Below are 16,898 nucleotides of genomic sequence, written 5' to 3'. Positions count from 1 at the left end.
AAAAGACTCCGGCGCATGAAATCGTATAACCAGTGTATAGCACGTGAGTGCGAGGCGTCAATCACTGAGCCACGGAGAAGCCCGTCCTTCGATGTTTAAGTGACAAGAAATTTATATCCAATACTTGCCGCTGTTGACGGGCATCTTGGGAGGGGGGACTCTTGTGTTTCCAGCATTACCAGCAAGATGGCGCAATGAGCGCGCGTCGACTTGAGAACCTTCATGTGCACGCATTCTCCGTGTTTTAGGGTGGTGACAACTTTCATCATGGTTGCTTGCAACTGTCTAAAATGGCCACCATACTTTACGAGCCGCCATGTTGGTCTTTAGCGGTCGCTCCTTTACATTGAAGGTAGCGTGAGTTTCAACGAGAAGAACGTGTTTTTTATATTGCAAGTTCTGAAAGCTGAAGGGTTGTTTTCTGAAGTTAGCCGCCGTTTTGTAGAAGAGACAAAACTTGTTCCTGACTCGAGTTTGTATAAAATATCGTTAAAGCAGTTCGTTCCTCCCACCTGGTAGACCCACAGCATTGGCGGAGTGAGGATATTTAAGGGGCTTATATGCGAAGTAGAGAACCTCGATGCCACCGTGGACGTACTTCAATGTCTGCGCGGAATTCCTGAAACAAATTCACCTTATCACTGCAGACATCTCAAAGACGTTCTAGTGCAAGGCTCAAGACGGTGCTGTATTATATGACGGTGCCCATAACGACAGGGAAGGCAGATCAAACAACCGGGTAGCTCGCGAAGTTTTCTGTAACCCGCATAACTTCGCTAGCTTGTTTCTCATACCCTAAATATTGCTTTTGTCCGTATTATAATTTCCTGCAGCAAGTTTAGTTCCTGCAAACGAATCTGTACTAATGACAGCTTAAAAACCTTACAAGCTGTAAGCATTGCCAGAAAATAGCAGGGCACTCAATCATATTGCACCAATCCTCCCCCTCCGAACACAAGCCTAGCAGAAAAGCAAAGGGGAACAACAAGGGAGAAACCAAGATTTTACAGGTCAGATTTTATTGCAAACAGCATCCAAACAGAATCTAGACTGAACGTCTTCGAACCGTCCTGCCTCCTTCGCTGAAAGCTTGTGTCCTCGCTGTGAGCCTACAATAAAGCAATAAGGCGAAAAGTCATACATGGTGCCGGTCACAATATGGAGTCCATACACAATATCTGTACAAGCACTAAATAAAAACTGAGTTCACGATAATAAATCATCTTTGTGGCTGGTTCTGAAACAAAAAGACGACGAAAATAACGACGCCGCACCAATCTTCCATAGGGCATATTTGAGTTACGTGCCAACAACCAACTTGCTTAGTGTATACAGGGTGTTCCACGTAACTTTAGCCAGAGCTTTAAAGTGTGCCGGGACACGTAATTACGACGCGAATAAATGCATGTTGCTCACCGTTGCCAGGAGTTAGTCAGACATTTTTTCGTGTTCTTAAATATTGTTTAATTGCACCTGTTTAATTAACTAACTATCGAAGGAACAAAGATGGATATAATTTTCCATGAGAAAGTGATACGTAGATCAGTTTGCAAAACGTCAAAATAGATAGTTTTGAACTTTATATCTGTTAAGTAATAATGTTTTTTGCTAATTACGAATGCCCGCAAAATATCAAAAAATACAACGGGACAAACCCGCTCGCGTGTCAGTACGTACGATGATTCTAGTGCTCCCTAACGTTCCGCGTACGAACAACCATAGCATTTTCCTCATTGTGCTGTCTCGGCAGGACCGCGACGATGGTGGTGGCTTTACGATGAACACGTTTTGCTATCGGCCACAAAAACGATAACCGCTGTGACTGCTTATCGCTGTGACGAACCAGTGCGAAGGAAGCGTGTCGTTCGTACGCGTAATGTTAGGGATCACTAGAATCATCGTGCGTACTGACGCGTGAGTGGGTTTGTCACGTGGTATTTTTTTATATTTCCCGGGCATTCGTAATTAGTTGAAAAACGCTAATACTTAACAGATATAAAGTTCAAAACTATCTATTTGGACGTTTTGCAAACTGATCTACTACTTTCTCATTGAAATTTGTGATCTGTCTTCATTCCCTTCGAAAGTGAGTTAATTAAACAGATCTCATTAAACAATGATTGAGAACACAAAAGTAGTCTAACTCCAGGCAACTGTGAGCAACATGCATTTGGTCGCGTCGTAATTACGTGTTCCGGCATATTTTTAAACTCTGGCTAAAGTTACGTGAGACACCCTGTATATACTGTACCGTAGAGGATCGACAGACAGACAGGACGACGGACACGAACAGTAAATCTATCGCATTCTATATTATTAAAGCGAGATACTTTTTGCCATTGTTCAGCGAGTTTCGCTGTAGTTCCGCGTGTATTTGAAAGAAAGAACGAATACTCCATGGCAAGCCGCACAAAACATTTAGTTGTGTTGCAACTGTGCAAGACTACAAGAGTCTACAGTGAACGCGTTCGTCGGCTTGTCTGTCTACATCTCCAAATGCCCTCCAAATGACCGAGATGAAAGTGCAGGAACGTGAACATCTGCCAGCAAAGGAAGACGCGAACGCAAGCGTCTGTTAGTGGTTTACGGGCCTGGCGTTTCCCGCGACGAGTGCGGTGACAGCTTCGGAAACCGATGAAACGCAGAGAGTGAATGCATGCAGCACCTCACGTTCGACTAGGCATATCATTCGATTGGTGAAGTGCGCTTGGACTTCGAGGATAAACAAGCATACTCAAGCTAACCAGTTTTCGCTCGCATAACCCGGTGTAGCCGACCGAAGCTTTATCCATTTTCGTACTGTGCAAGTTGTGTTTACTTTACTCAAACTGCTTTTAGTCGCATGAATAAGTAAACAATTTCAAGAAATATGCGGCGGTATACTCAATCCACTCGCAATACAACGTCTACTCACCTCACAAACACGGCAAGAAGTAGTCGGCTCCAAGCAATCTCGCTTCACATGTGCAATCCAGCGTTTCCGTCGGCTGTCGGGAAGCGGAACAGTCTCCAGATGATTTTGCTTTGCAGCACAGAGCACACTGGCATTTACACTCCAAAGTTCTTGTAGGTGGTTTTAGCGCCAGGGTGGTGTCGTAGTGGAAGCTAGGTCTACGGTCTAGTCAAACGCAGCACACATACCGCAACTTGCACACTCGCGCCAACATGCAGCTGGTGCAGCGCGGCGGGAAAGGAACGCCTGGCCGCGAGAACCAACATGGCGCTTGTTGCCATGGAAACCGGGATTGGCAGCGTTGTGTTTTAGCGGGCGGAGGCAAGTGCAGGGTCAAAGGCTGACACCACCCCAAAACATGGCGATGCGCGCACATAAAGGCTCTCTAGCGTCGACACATCGTCACGACGTGGCGGCGCCTTCTCTCATCTCCAACGTGTACTTTGCATCGAGGAGAGATGGGGTTTGGGCACTCGCTCGCGCGCCCTTATCTCGCGGTGGGGAGGATGGTACGTCTTGGTTGGCCAAGCCTTTCACCGGAACGATTGTGTTGTAGTTATCGGGCACACTAAGGTCACTGCGATCGCTGCTCAGTCTCCGTTTGCGAAAAGAGCGTGTTTTTCAGACACAGCGAAGCAACATCTGAGACGCTTATTAGCGTTCATCTGTACCTGTCAGTATGTTTCGTGCGTTATTTATGCTCGTGATAAACGTGGGGCACGTTTCGATTTGCTTGTCATTCTGCGCGTGCCCTTCAAATTTGTTGCTATCGCGTTCATTGCTTCACCTTTGCAGCAAAGCTGTGACTCTTTTGCCCGATTGTGCAGTCTCCACAGGGCCGAAACGATAGCGGTGGCTTTGCGATGAACACGTTTCGCTATCGGCCACAAAAGCGATAACCGCTATGACTGTTAACCACAGTCATCAACCAGTGCGAAGGGAGCGTGCTGGTTGTACGTGGAACGTTAGGAAGCACCATAATCACGGCGCGCGTAGGCGCACCAGTGGGTTTGCCACGTGGTATCTTTTGTGTTTCGCGGGCATTTGTAGGTAGCAGAAAAACACTAATAATTAACAGATATAAAGTTTGAAACCGTGACGTTTTGCAAACCAATCTATAACTTTCTCATTGAAATTTTTGGCCGATCATCGTTCCTTCAGAAGTTAGTTAAAATGGTCTAATGAAACAATTGATCAGAACACCCCGCCGTGGTGGTTTAGTGGCTAAGCTACTCGGCTGCTCCACAGTCCGCGGGATCGAATTTTGGCTGCGGCGGCTGCATTTCCGATGGAGGCGGAAATGTCGTACGCCCATGCGCTCAGATTTGGGTGCACGTTAAGGAACCCCAGGTGGTCAAAATTTCCGGAGCCATCCACTACGGCGTCTCTCATAATTATATGGTGGTTTTGGGATGTTAAGCCCCACATATCAATCCATCAATTGATCAGAGCACAAAAAATATTCTGATGGCACTCCGAACAACGTTCAGCAACATACATTTGTTCGCGTCGTATAATTGCGCGTGTTGGCATATATATATATGAGAGGGAGACAGAGTCTTGCAAATTAAATAATTAAACATAACTTTGCTGTCTTATGGGTGTCGGCACCACGATATCGTCATGTCTGTCGGTCCCTAGTGGGAAGCTCCACGTTTATTTTACAGAGAGGGCTGTTACGAGAAAACAACAGATAGGGGCCGATTCTGGCACCGTAGTTGTCGCCGCCGGTGTCCGTAAGCACCACCGCGCGAATGAATGGAATAAACATTTAATGTCCCGAAACAGTGTTCCCGAGCTCGTGAGCACTGAACATGTCAGGGTGCCATCATTCTAAGAATCCTCTGGCGCAATCGCCTCCCGGGCCCTGGCGACGAATTCACGTGGGTCGTCTAGGTTGCAATGCGGCGATCTTGACTCGGCTAGGGGATCGTCGGTACGTATGGTCGTTACAGGTTCGGTATTGCCCCCTTCGCGGAGCCACGGGCACTCGGGTATTATAGGTGTACTATACATCCGGCGCACCTAATTCTCGAGTGCCCGTGGCGCCTCCGAATAAGAAGAAAAGAAACTCACTAAATGGAAAATACCGAGGTTACAATGGAAGTCGAACCCGGGTCCTCTGCGTCGCTACCCAATGCGCTCTACCACCGATGATGATAATAATGCCTTAATTTTGGCTCATACCCACTCAGGGGGATCGGCCAAGAACTGATTACTTGAGCTAGGCGTTATCAATATTGAATATTTATGAAGAAAGTTATGTACGTAAAGAGAAAAGAGTCCCATAAGTGTTATTCTCCCGTTCAGACCAGACAGAATAATAATTGTCTTGACTAACCCTAGATGTGCTTGAAAGTAATTCATACTAATAATAATCACAGTGAAAAATAAAACGACCCTTTTTTGTTTTTTATTTATTTTATGTTAAGCTATTGTTGCATTAATGAGCCACAATTAGGCAGCTCAAGTCTCATTCGTTTTGTTTCGTAAAGATAAGCACAAACGGCATCAAATAATTCCTGTGGCTGAAGCCCAAACTCGCAGCACCGAAGGTAAGTATATTGTCACTTAGTAGTAGTAGTAGTAGTAGTAATTTATTTTATTTCTTGAAAGGCAAGAAAAAGGATACAGAAGCAAAAGGCGTTTCATACGCCTGACAAAGGCCTCTGCACCTGTAGTTCGTCACAGATGCACTTTTTTTTTTTTTTTTTTTGCAGATACAAACAAGCAACAAAAACTAACATGTCATGTACCACATGAGCGCTAACAAAAGAAATACAGGAATAAAAAAAAAACAAGCAACATATAATACACTTAGCATAATACAGATGCAGGAACATAAAATGGATGCATCGTATACCATAATGAACTACTTACTTTCTTAACATTAACATTCTACCTACTCTTTTTACACAATATAGATTAGTGATGATAAGTTATTTCTTTTTTGATCAAAATTTCTTTAACTTGTTTTTTAAATGTCCCTAGGCTGACGTCAAACTGCAAGCCATTTTGGAATTCATTTACTATTCGCGTTGATTGGTAATGCAGTGTTTGCTTTCCGTAATTTGTCCTGGTTCTCGGTAAACGCTGTAAGTTTCTTCTTGCAGGATAACGTTGGTCATTTTCTTTTTGTTTATACCACTTATTTTTGTGTACCTCTTGAAGCAGTTTAAAATAATATATTTGGTTTGCCTTTAAGATTTCATGTTTATCAAAGAGCACTGAAGTGCGCAAACGGTCTATTCTACCCTGGTAATTTTCATAACAGCGAAGTATTTTCTTTTGTAGCATTATAAGTTTGTTATAATTTTTCGCTGTTGTGGTACCCCATACTAGTACGCCGTAACAAAGTCTCGAATAGAATAGGACTTGACAAATTAAGTCCCCAGCTTAGACAACGGGATATCAAGTAGTCTTTTTCCCAGTAGCCTGTACCGATGACATAATAAAAATAATGTTCTATTGTTTTGGGTTCTAAACAAAAATTGCATAAAGAAGATATCACCACACCAGCCCTCTATGAATACAAATTTAACGGGGGGACACGACAACGTATTCTAGTTAATACGACTTCCAGTTGTCTGGCGGGACACCACTGATTTTTCCACGAAAATTTTAAATCACTGAACTCTGCCCGTGAAGTAATTTTGTGGCATCTGCACGAAGCGAAGATTTTCAGTATCTTATCGCAGTTACTGGGGCCACCTCAGGAAGGACCGAAAGTACTGGACAATTCAATGCCGATCGTGCTAGAGAGTCAGCCATTTCATTTAATTCTAATCCACAATGACCGGGTACCCATACTATATTTATTAGCATCAGCTGTGGGGGAACTAGCATGAGAATTATTTCGATGACGATGCAAACAATGTACAGACAGACAGGGAGCCGGTAATTATGATTGCATTATGAACATTCACTGGTAATTTTTGCCGAGCTAGAATAATTGCCAAGAGTTCTGCTTCAAAAACGGGGGTGTAGTCCGGTAATTTTACTGAAAAAGACCAGCTAAACAAACGGGAGTATATTTCTACACCTGTCTTTTCTTCCCTCACTGAAGCATCTGTGGCTATTATGTTATTCGTTCCTACATGTGCAAGATAATCTTGCAGTTGGCTGTTAAGTCCTTGTTTGATCGTAATTTGCGCTTGGAGGAGAAAATTTCATCGTATTCTATCTTAATATTGTAATTTAAAACCTTTGCTGCAGGCTAATATCAAATTTTCACATTTATTCTATCCAGTTGTTGTTGTTTTTTCACAAAGATAATCTGAGGTGTAGTAAACCGTGGCCAATGGGCAAGGAAAAGGGAATCTGGATCATTCAAAAAAGCATATTCAGATCGTGTTTGTGGATAGTTATAACGTTTTAAGAATATCTGAACCGTCCGGATACGAAGCAATGTAGGCGATCGCGCTTCCTGATATATAAAGTTATTACTTACGAATCTAGGGAGTCCTAAACACAATCGCAAGGCTTCTCGTTCAAGCATAACCAGAGGCTTGAGTTTGCAAGCAGGGCCACCCGAGAATAGTACACACCTAAATTCTAATATTGGTCGCATATACAGTTTGTATATCATCACCAGTGTGGTCCTGCATAATCCATATCGACGGCATCTCAGTCTGCGAAGAATGCCTAAGGCACGTTGTGCTTTAGATGCAATGCTCTCTATTTGGGGAGTCCATTCGAGTTTGTCATTATAAATTACTCCCAAATATTTAAGTGACTCAACCTGTGGAATTGGCTCTTGTTTATAACAGATTGAAACGAAGACAGGATCAGCTAATAGGAATATCAGCAATTAATGCACTTTTATTGACGTTTAATGTCATGCCGATAGAGTCTAGCCATATCTCCAGCATATTCATATATGTCTGTATTTTTTTATATACAGAGTACATGCCACTATCTGCTGCAAAAAACACAATATCATCTATATATAAAAACACCTTCACGTCTTGGCAATTTGGAATTGAGCTCATTAATATGTTAAAAAGTATCAGCGACCACCCTTAAAACAATAAGATTCTCTTTCGTTCAGGAATTTTCTGACCCACGCAGTTATGCATTTTGGAAAATTGTGGCTTTGTAAAGTTTCTAACAAAACGGAGTATTCCACACTGTCATATGCTTTTGCCATGTTTAATGTCACTAGGGCAGCATGTTGCCTTCTTTTGCGAGCAAGTGAATGCGGCTTTCTAAGTCTGCGTGTGCACACAAAATTGAGCCATCCACTCTGAAGGCAATTTGGTTTGGATTTAATATTAAATTTTCCGCCATCCAGAGTGTGATTCTCTTATGCAACACCCTCTCAATGAGCTGCACCATATTTGAAACAAGCGAAATGGGTCGAATATTTTCAGCGTTATATCCGAATCCTTGTCTTTCTGTATTGAAATTATTTTAGCTAATTTTCAATTGAGCGGAATCCAGGTATATTTAAAGGAATAATTTATAGTGTTTAGAAGGTCACATGGTGATAATTTAAATAATAATCTTATTGTAGGAGCTGTGATTCCGTCCCGACCTGGAGCTGACGTAGGTAACTTTTCAATCACCTGATGTAATTCTTCCTTAGTAAATTCCGTTATTACCACTGGTTTTGAGATATTGCACGTCTTGCTGGATTCAAATTTTCCTTCTAGTCCTTTAGCTATGTTACCTAAAGTTTCCTTCGTTTCTTCCAAAGAGCAATTTCACTATTACCATTAGTTGGACAGGGCAAAATTTTACGTGTTCTCATAAACTGAAAAAGCGCCCTTTTGTTTTGTGGTTTTGAAAGAAAATCACAATGCTTTCTATCGTAACCCTCTTTAGCTAGCGAAACTGTGCGTTTAAAGCTGACAGCAAAAAACTTATAATCAGACCAATTTTGGGGGCACTGGTTATACCTAAGTTTTTTCCAGGCTGCTTGTTGTCGCCGGATATCCCGTGCACAGTCGGAATTCCACCACGGATTTGGTCTTTGCAGCTTCAACCACAAATTCTGATTTTTCGTATGTAATTTTCATCAACGCACTTAGTTTCATGGCTTTCATATCTTTTTGCTCTTCCGAATGATGTGTCAAAGCAAGTATTTTTTTAAAAAATTTGTTATAATTAATAAACACTCGAGCACGAGAGCATGACGGTGTGATTGAGCAAACTATCTCGAATATAATGGGTTTGTGATCACTGTTCATAGCACAATTCACCGCCGTCCATGATAAACTAGTGAGTGATGAACTCACAAAACTCAAATCTAAGGATGAACGAGGCCTATCACAAATATATGTAGGCGTTCTTGAGTTGAGGCAACACAGATTGTTATCCGCTGTCATTTCTCATAATCTTTTACCGCATCGATCAGTTTGGAAACCCCAACACGTATGACGTGAATTAAAATCACCAACCAGAATTTTATCTTTATAACCGGATGTCACTGCATTGTACAAACATCGAGTATCCAATACGCCTCTAAGAAAATATTCATTAACTAACAAAAAGGTAAGCAACCAGGCAAAATGAATTCTAAAGCGAGAGTTTCACTTTCAGGTGTCATATGCTTAAATGCCATTCTTGCCTTGTGACTTATTCTATTACTAATAAAAAATGCCAAACCTCCACTCTTCGTTGGATGGTCTAGGCGGAAAGATCTGTAGCTATTTAGTTGAAAAGACTGTTGCATTGAAAGCCAAGTTTAGTGCAATAAGATGTGGAGAGAATTGTGATACCAAATATATCAAATCAGTTACTGCTGTGTGAATCGATCAGCGATTCCAGTGATGAATTTTAAGAGACCCCATGCTTTCGTTAATATAACTTCGGTGACGACCTTAGTTAGAATATCTTCTTTAAGAAAATCTGTTTTAGTGAGGCTGTCCTTTTGGTATTTTTGGTTTTTGAATGAGCAGGTAAAGCACCTTTTTTGGACACAGGGGATCGTGCACGCTTTAGCGTTCGGGGATCTGTCTCCATCTCATCTGTGCTGTGATCTTCTTCCCTGATAAGCTCACTTTGAGTCAGAGTGACGCCATCTTTTAAACCTGCAGTGTGTGCATTCTGCGATCTCATCTCTGATTCAGGCTCCCTTGAGTTCTCCGCAGGGTCGCTAGGTGATAGGCAGATATTTTTTGCAGTTCCAAGTACTTGTGCCATCTGATTCGTGAGAATATGGGCCAATGACTCACAAAGGTTCGCAGCAATACGTTCCATTGCCTTTTCTACTGCCTTCTCGATTGCCTCTGCTATAGGAACAGAGAGAGCCCCTTCCATTCACTGCAAACGATTTCACGCTGGGTGGATTTTTCAATAAATCACCCACCTTACACCTATTTTTTTGTGCGAAACTTATCTGAACGAATGTAATTTACCTAATTACACCCTTTGTACACCCACTCGTCGTTTTTAGGTGTACTAGAGGTGTATGTTCGCAAACTACACCCAAGGGTGTTTCCTTGAATGTTACACCTATCATATATGTATATAGTTTAGAGCATTAATACATATCACATCTCAATGGATGCAATCAAACCGCATGCCAAAGTTCTGATGAAAGGATCGATGTTTCGGCAATTGTTTTAATTTCACGTTTCATTCGCCAAAATATATCGTGCTATATACTATACTTAATATACCACCCCCTTTTTACCCTTTTTACATTATTCAGACGATTCCTCACATGTTCAACGACTTAATTCATGGGTAAACGTTTTGGGACTCTTACTAAAAATATCTTGCGGCCACTCATGTCCATTCATCCATAATTCTCACAGACATCGGTAAAAGAGATTATGTTGTGCTTAAACATAACATGAAACGATTACACACGGTTTTCGACAGGCTATCGTGAGCGCATTCTCATTCGAAATCACACTAGGTTTTTCGTACCAGAGGTCCTGTTTTATTTACAATGGGGTCCACATATTTCCTCACACTGAAGTATTTTCCATCAATCCACAAGTCGCTTATTTATTCAGTGAGTTATATTTAGCTCTGTGACCATGGATTAGCTCCAATTGAGTGTTTGCAGTGTTCGCGTTGCCATGGAAGTAGACGTTTACAATTAACCGGCTGAGCTTACTCTGATGCAGCTGCTGTGCACGCATGCCACGCCGCAGGACAAGCATGACGCACATCCGCCAAGCACGGGTGAACTCGTCCAATGGGATGTACCACTCTGTGGGCACTTAATGCTGTTTTTTATTTACTTGATATAAATGCCTGCGCGTCGATAATATACACGTGAACGATTGCAGACGACACTACCGCACTTTACCTGTGCCTAAAGAAAGGAGAGTAGTTGACTAATTGCAGCATTGTAATTGACAGCTATTACTATGGCGTTACAATGCAGTGATAATCGCTCATTCACATGCTCGCACGAAATTTAAGACATGAAATAAAAGCAAGCGTCATTTATATTTTGTGGGTAAAAAAAGCATAGTCCCCAGGTTCTTGCTGAATGGCAGAGTGTTATTTAAAAGAAGCTGATAGCACAGCAGGGGTGTTCCCAAGATTCATGCATGGAGGGGGATAGAAAGAGGAAAGAAGGGGGCCTCACCCATCTGTACGTACATTTTTGCCTGTGGTTGCATACGTGCGGATCCAAATCGGAGCTTTCTTTTTTTTTTTCGAAATGGGCCAAATCCTGACCCGAAAGTAGCCCAAATTACCCTCAATTGGCTCATACATAGTTTCATCTTTCCTCTAAAACAGTAATATTAAAACATTATTTATAATTATTACAGTTCTACAAGAACGGTGATAGCATGTATATGCCAAGGCAGCGTTAGTTGAGCTTGTTTCGATTCTAGATTTGGCCATTTTGAATTAAGAATAAGCTCCTCAAACGAACATAAAAAAGGGGTGCAGATGTGTCAAATACGGAACAACCTCCCCGCCGCAATTCCCTAACTTTCTATTTATATCTATGATGCACAATTAACAAATTTGGGCTCCGAATTGTTGAAACAACGCCGCATTGACGCCTACCTCGGAAAAAGAAAAATGTACATCACAAAGGCTACGCATTTGCCGCCTCACACGTCAGTGGTATAAAAAAAAAACGACTTTGAAGCTCCGCTAGCAAATAAGTATGTTGTCAAGCACAAAATATTACACTATATCTTAGTGGCTTGACATAGCTTGGAAATTATATTATAAAACGGTGCTGCTATAAATTTCGGTTTTGGTCTTGAGGTCTCGGGGCAACTGCGCATCGTCATCGCCAACAGGAAAACTGAATTGGGTAGTATTGTGGTAACACCTTTCCTTCCGTGGGTATCCCTTTCCGTGGGTAACACCTTTCCTTCCTCACGGTATCCGCACTGCGGATACTCTAGCCGTCGAGTTAAAATAAGCCAAAGTGCGAGCACTTATAGCGATTACGCGGTGTCAGCCAGATTACCAAAGCTAGAATAACCTGGAACATAGAAACTAAATATATGCCAGCCCCGACCAACTGAATAGGTGGCGCCATCTAGCGCGGTTATATTGAAACAGACAACCACAACATTGTTATTGCAGAAACATTGTGCATTGTACATCTGATGCAAAAACTGAGCAGCGACAATATTACAAATGAGTAACGTTTTTATTTGTTTTCATCTCAAAAACATTACGCGTAAGCTAACAAGTTCATGACTGCGGTTGCACGAAGTGTCACAAGATGTCGACACTGTCGTTACAATAACCTTGTATTTCACTTTTTTGCGTATAGCAGAGTACTGTACACAATAAAAAAAGTGTTTTGATCACTATGTATGTTTAATTTAACATTTTAAATCATAAAAAGACTTAAATAATACTTAAGCGACAAGACGCTATGGCTCTGCGAGCGCGACAAGAGGCTATGAGCCTATGGCTGCGAGCGCGGCTCTGCTCGCCGCACCGGATATGCGGCGGTGCGACGTGATGTTACGTCACGAAACGTCACCACTCCGGCAGTCGCATCGTCGCACCCACGGAGAAAGGAAAGGGTAAGGAGAGGCCCTGACGTCACTCGTTGTGAAGCCGCGATGAAGCCGGAAGTCGGCCATATTGAGCAGGCAAATTCTCCTCTCTTGTTTACATATGAATGCGAAGCAGAAGGCGCGACTCCCTCTCCGGCTCGGAAAACACGTGGGCTGCGCAGCGCGTGTGTCGTGACGATCCGAAACTAATGGAACTGGGCTCATCACTCAGAGCCAGCGGGACACCTTCAGCGAAATCGCTTCGTCCGAGTAATAACAAAGAGTAACAGCTCGCTGACAATGAAGCAACTACGAAAGAACGCGCGCTAGATGCACTGACAACGGCGAGTGCTTTCACGTCATTAATTCAGCAGCTGTACAGACAACACGATCGGTCGTGCGCCTTCTACGGTTGCATTCCGCCACGCGACTGAGGCAGCGTCCTGCCACTGTGTCCGTGTTCCGCGTGAAACTCACCTGCGTCAGCATTCTGCGACCGTGGTGACTTAGAGCACGGTGCTAGTGACAGTTGAACGTGGTTGCTGTTACGTTGAGATCACATGCAATGCTGGTGGAGTGTACCAAGCGGAACAGAAAAGGTGTTTTAATACGCACATGCAAGTCGTTACTGTACACACACAACACGAAACTACGTATGTGCACATGGTCCTCACGGCGTCTTGCTTGGCTCAACAGCGTCGTCCGTTGTCACAAGCAGGAGCACTGCTCAACCGTCACTGACCTGCAAGGCGTTCGTAGTCATTCAGCTTCATCATGGTGCCCAACGCCATTTCGCTGAACACTGACTGCTTCATCCGCGTCATCCGCCGCACGACACATGGATATGCACTTGTTCTACGCACTGTTGAAACCCCGTGATGGACAAAGAGATTTGTAAACGTTGCTAAGAGTAATGTAACAGCCAGACGAACACTGCGTAACCAATAACGCGGCGCAGAGCACAGATATTTTCCGCCACGGCTCAGCACGAGACCTGGGGAGGCACACATTCCGCCGCCAGCCGCGGCCGCTCACTGCTAGACCAGCTTCACTGCGCAACACGTAACCATAACAACGCCGCCATTGTGCCTACTGAATATGGCCGCCATGATGCCATTTCCGCCACAGTTTTTACGTCCTGCACCGGCTGGGCATGCCCTCTCCTTACCTTTTCCTTCCTCCGCACCGCACGCCGAATCGCAGAGAAAATCGTACGTCTTATGTTATATTATATCATAAAACGGTGCTGCTATGAATTTCGGTTTCGAGGTTTCGGGGCAACTGCGCATCGCCATCGTCAACAGGCACACTTTGAATTGGGTGGTAACATGTCGTATGCGTGTTTGCTGCAGGCTGACGGTGGTTTATTATTTTACTATTAACTTGCTTTGTCCAGGATGTGTACTTATACGGCTTGCACGGTTCAACTCGCGCTTACAGTAGATACAGTACGAGTCACTGCAATCTGTGGCGCGTCAGCAAGTACAGAACAACTTCGGTGCGGCGGGGTGTGTGTCCTCTGTCAACGGTTCTCGTTGAAGCTTGTGCACGCCGCAAGCTGAGTGTTTCCGATCAAGCATTTAACGGAGTGTACGCTGGGAGCTACATGGAGAACGCTTTTGGATTTCGTGCTATTGCTGAAAAGGTAAGCTTTCGTGCATGCGAACAACGAAGTGCAGAAGTGCGTGCCTGCCAACTCCCGATTTGCCCGCGATACTCGTATTTGCAGGAAGCGACCGTCTCTTGGCGCCGGTAGCTCTGTGACCTTCGCTCGCTGTGTGCTTATCAGCTGCAATGTTTCAACAGTCGCAGAGTTCGCGAACCTCGCTGTGGCGCACGGTAAAAAAAAAAAAAAAAAAAAAAAACGGGGGGATGTGCCGCGCATGGAGTTTCTCACAATACTTACTAGAGTGAACTCTGGCGCTAGTGGCGCTAGGCAAGCGAGCGTAAAACTCAAAACTACAGCTGATAGACGAAACCTCGTGATAATTTCAGGCGGTTTAAACGATGTCTTAAATGAAGATACAGCAGGACTAGCAACCACACTGGCGAAAGGCGTCGATGACATGCGCGCCACTTCTCCTAAGGTACAGGTGATGATATGCACGATACCGGAGGTACCGGTGCGTGATAGCAACCTGCAAAGAGCGGTTGTCAACGCAAACCAAGCGATATGGCGGATGAGTCGAGAGAAAGGCTTTGAGGTGGTGGAAATAAACAGAGAGGTGCATAGGTGGGGTGGTTTTCAACGAGACAGAATTCACTTTGATGGGCGGCTAGGTCATGAGGTGGGTTGGCGACTTGCAGGACGCGCAGTAGCTTTTTTGGGGGGCAAGCGAGCCCTTCGGGGTGCAGGATAGCAAGTAACGAGGAAAACAACCAGGGAGACTCTTCGACAGGTGGTATGGACAGATACGATTCCAAAGTGGCACCACTATCTAAGATAGGTAGAGTCCGGGGCAGAAATAGACGTAGCCACGAGCGCCGAGCCCATTCAGACATAGGGTATATTAACATGCAGGGTGGTAGGAACAGGCTGAAGTGGGAAGAGATAGAAGAACAGCTAAGGGAAGAGAGGCCGATGGTATACGGTTTTGTAGAAACACATCTCAGGGACATGGAACAACCTCCGAACAATTCGGACTACGCGTGGGAATATTGTAATAGAACAGAAGGCAGCAGAAAGGGGGGTGGTATTGGGGCATTCATTCATAAAAGTACAGACTGGCAAAGGGTCAAGCAGGAGTGCAAGGAACGTTTATGGCTAAAAGGGAAAGTGGCAGGTCAAATGACACTCCTTGGTTTCGTGTACTTGTGGACGGGAGCAAAGGCCCGAGAGGGTAAAACCAGGCAATGGTAGAGTGTATATAAAAGGACATTCAGGAGGAGTTAGGAAGAGAGCGCGAGGTAATTATACTAGGAGACATGAATGCGCACATAGAAGATATAGATGGGTATACCGACCCAACAGGCAAAATTATCATGGATATGTGTGAAAGGCTTGATTTGATCATTTGCAACAGCACCGAGAAGTGTGAAGGGCAAATAACATGGGAGGTAGGAAGGCTGCAGTCGACGATAGATTATGCACTGATGTCACATAGGATGTATGATAAGCTCAGGCAAATGCACATAGATGAAGGTGGCTCCAGAAGTCTGGGTAGTGATCACAAACGTATCAAGCTAAGTTTTGGAAGAGCAGTGAAAGTGGGAAGGAGACAAGATGAGCAACTACAGGAAAATTTTTATCCAGAAAAGCAAATTGAAATAGCCACTAAACAAATTGAGAAAGTAATCACGGAGGATAATAAGACAATGTGGACATACGCAAATCTAATTAGACTCTTTGAGCTAGAGCTTGCTAAGTCGCGTGACAAGTCACCCCGGAAAAGAAGGCACAAACCCAAAAGTTGGTGGGATGAGGAAGTTAAGAGAGCCATAGCAAAACGTCAGGAAGCCTCTAGGGAACACAGACATGCTAAGCAGCGGGGTGAACCGACAGATGATTTTGAAAGAAAATGGGAAACCTTTCTAAGCTGTAGAAGGGATCCATCCCTTCTGATCAATGAAAAGATTAGAAGAAAGGGAGCTCAGTGGCTGGCAGAAGTAGATAAAAAAAAGAAAGACAGCTGCGAAATTTTGGTACCATCTAAACTCCCTAAAAAAATGAGACGAGCCTAAAGCAGAGCTTTATAACTACAGCCCAAGGTGCTAGGCTAGAAGGGGACGAAGCTATTGAATATATAAGACAAGGGTGACAGAAAAATTTCAACAAAGAAATACTTTATGCACCACAATAGACAAGGACGAGTCAAGTGGTGCAATGGCTCCATTTTCACAACGAGAGGGGGAAAGGGCTGAGAAAAGGGTTCCTAGTAGTACATCAACAGGCCCAGATGGCATTCCAATTATGCTGATAAAGTGATTAGGTCCGAAGTCTAAGCAGACTTTAAGAGAGGCAGTGAGCAAAATAATAATCGATGGTGAAGTTCCCGATGGATGGA

The 16,898-nt window shown here is 43.8% G+C and overlaps 1 long non-coding RNA gene across 1 annotated transcript; it reads right to left on the bottom strand.

Moving 5' to 3' along the window:
• Positions 1–1,002: 1,002 nt before the first annotated feature.
• LOC142775971 (uncharacterized) lies at positions 1,003–5,481 on the bottom strand. Its single transcript, XR_012887197.1, has 2 exons — positions 2,915–5,481; positions 1,003–1,109 (listed from the first exon to the last, which is right to left on the bottom strand). It is a non-coding gene; the product is annotated as an uncharacterized LOC142775971 (long non-coding RNA).
• Positions 5,482–16,898: the final 11,417 nt, after the last annotated feature.

The sequence above is a fragment of the Rhipicephalus microplus genome, chromosome X (genome assembly GCF_043290135.1).
Source record: "Rhipicephalus microplus isolate Deutch F79 chromosome X, USDA_Rmic, whole genome shotgun sequence".
NCBI classification, from domain to species: Eukaryota; Metazoa; Arthropoda; class Arachnida; order Ixodida; family Ixodidae; genus Rhipicephalus; species Rhipicephalus microplus.
The sequence above is the reverse complement of the archived record's forward strand: the minus strand, read 5'-3'. Positions and strand labels throughout refer to the sequence as shown.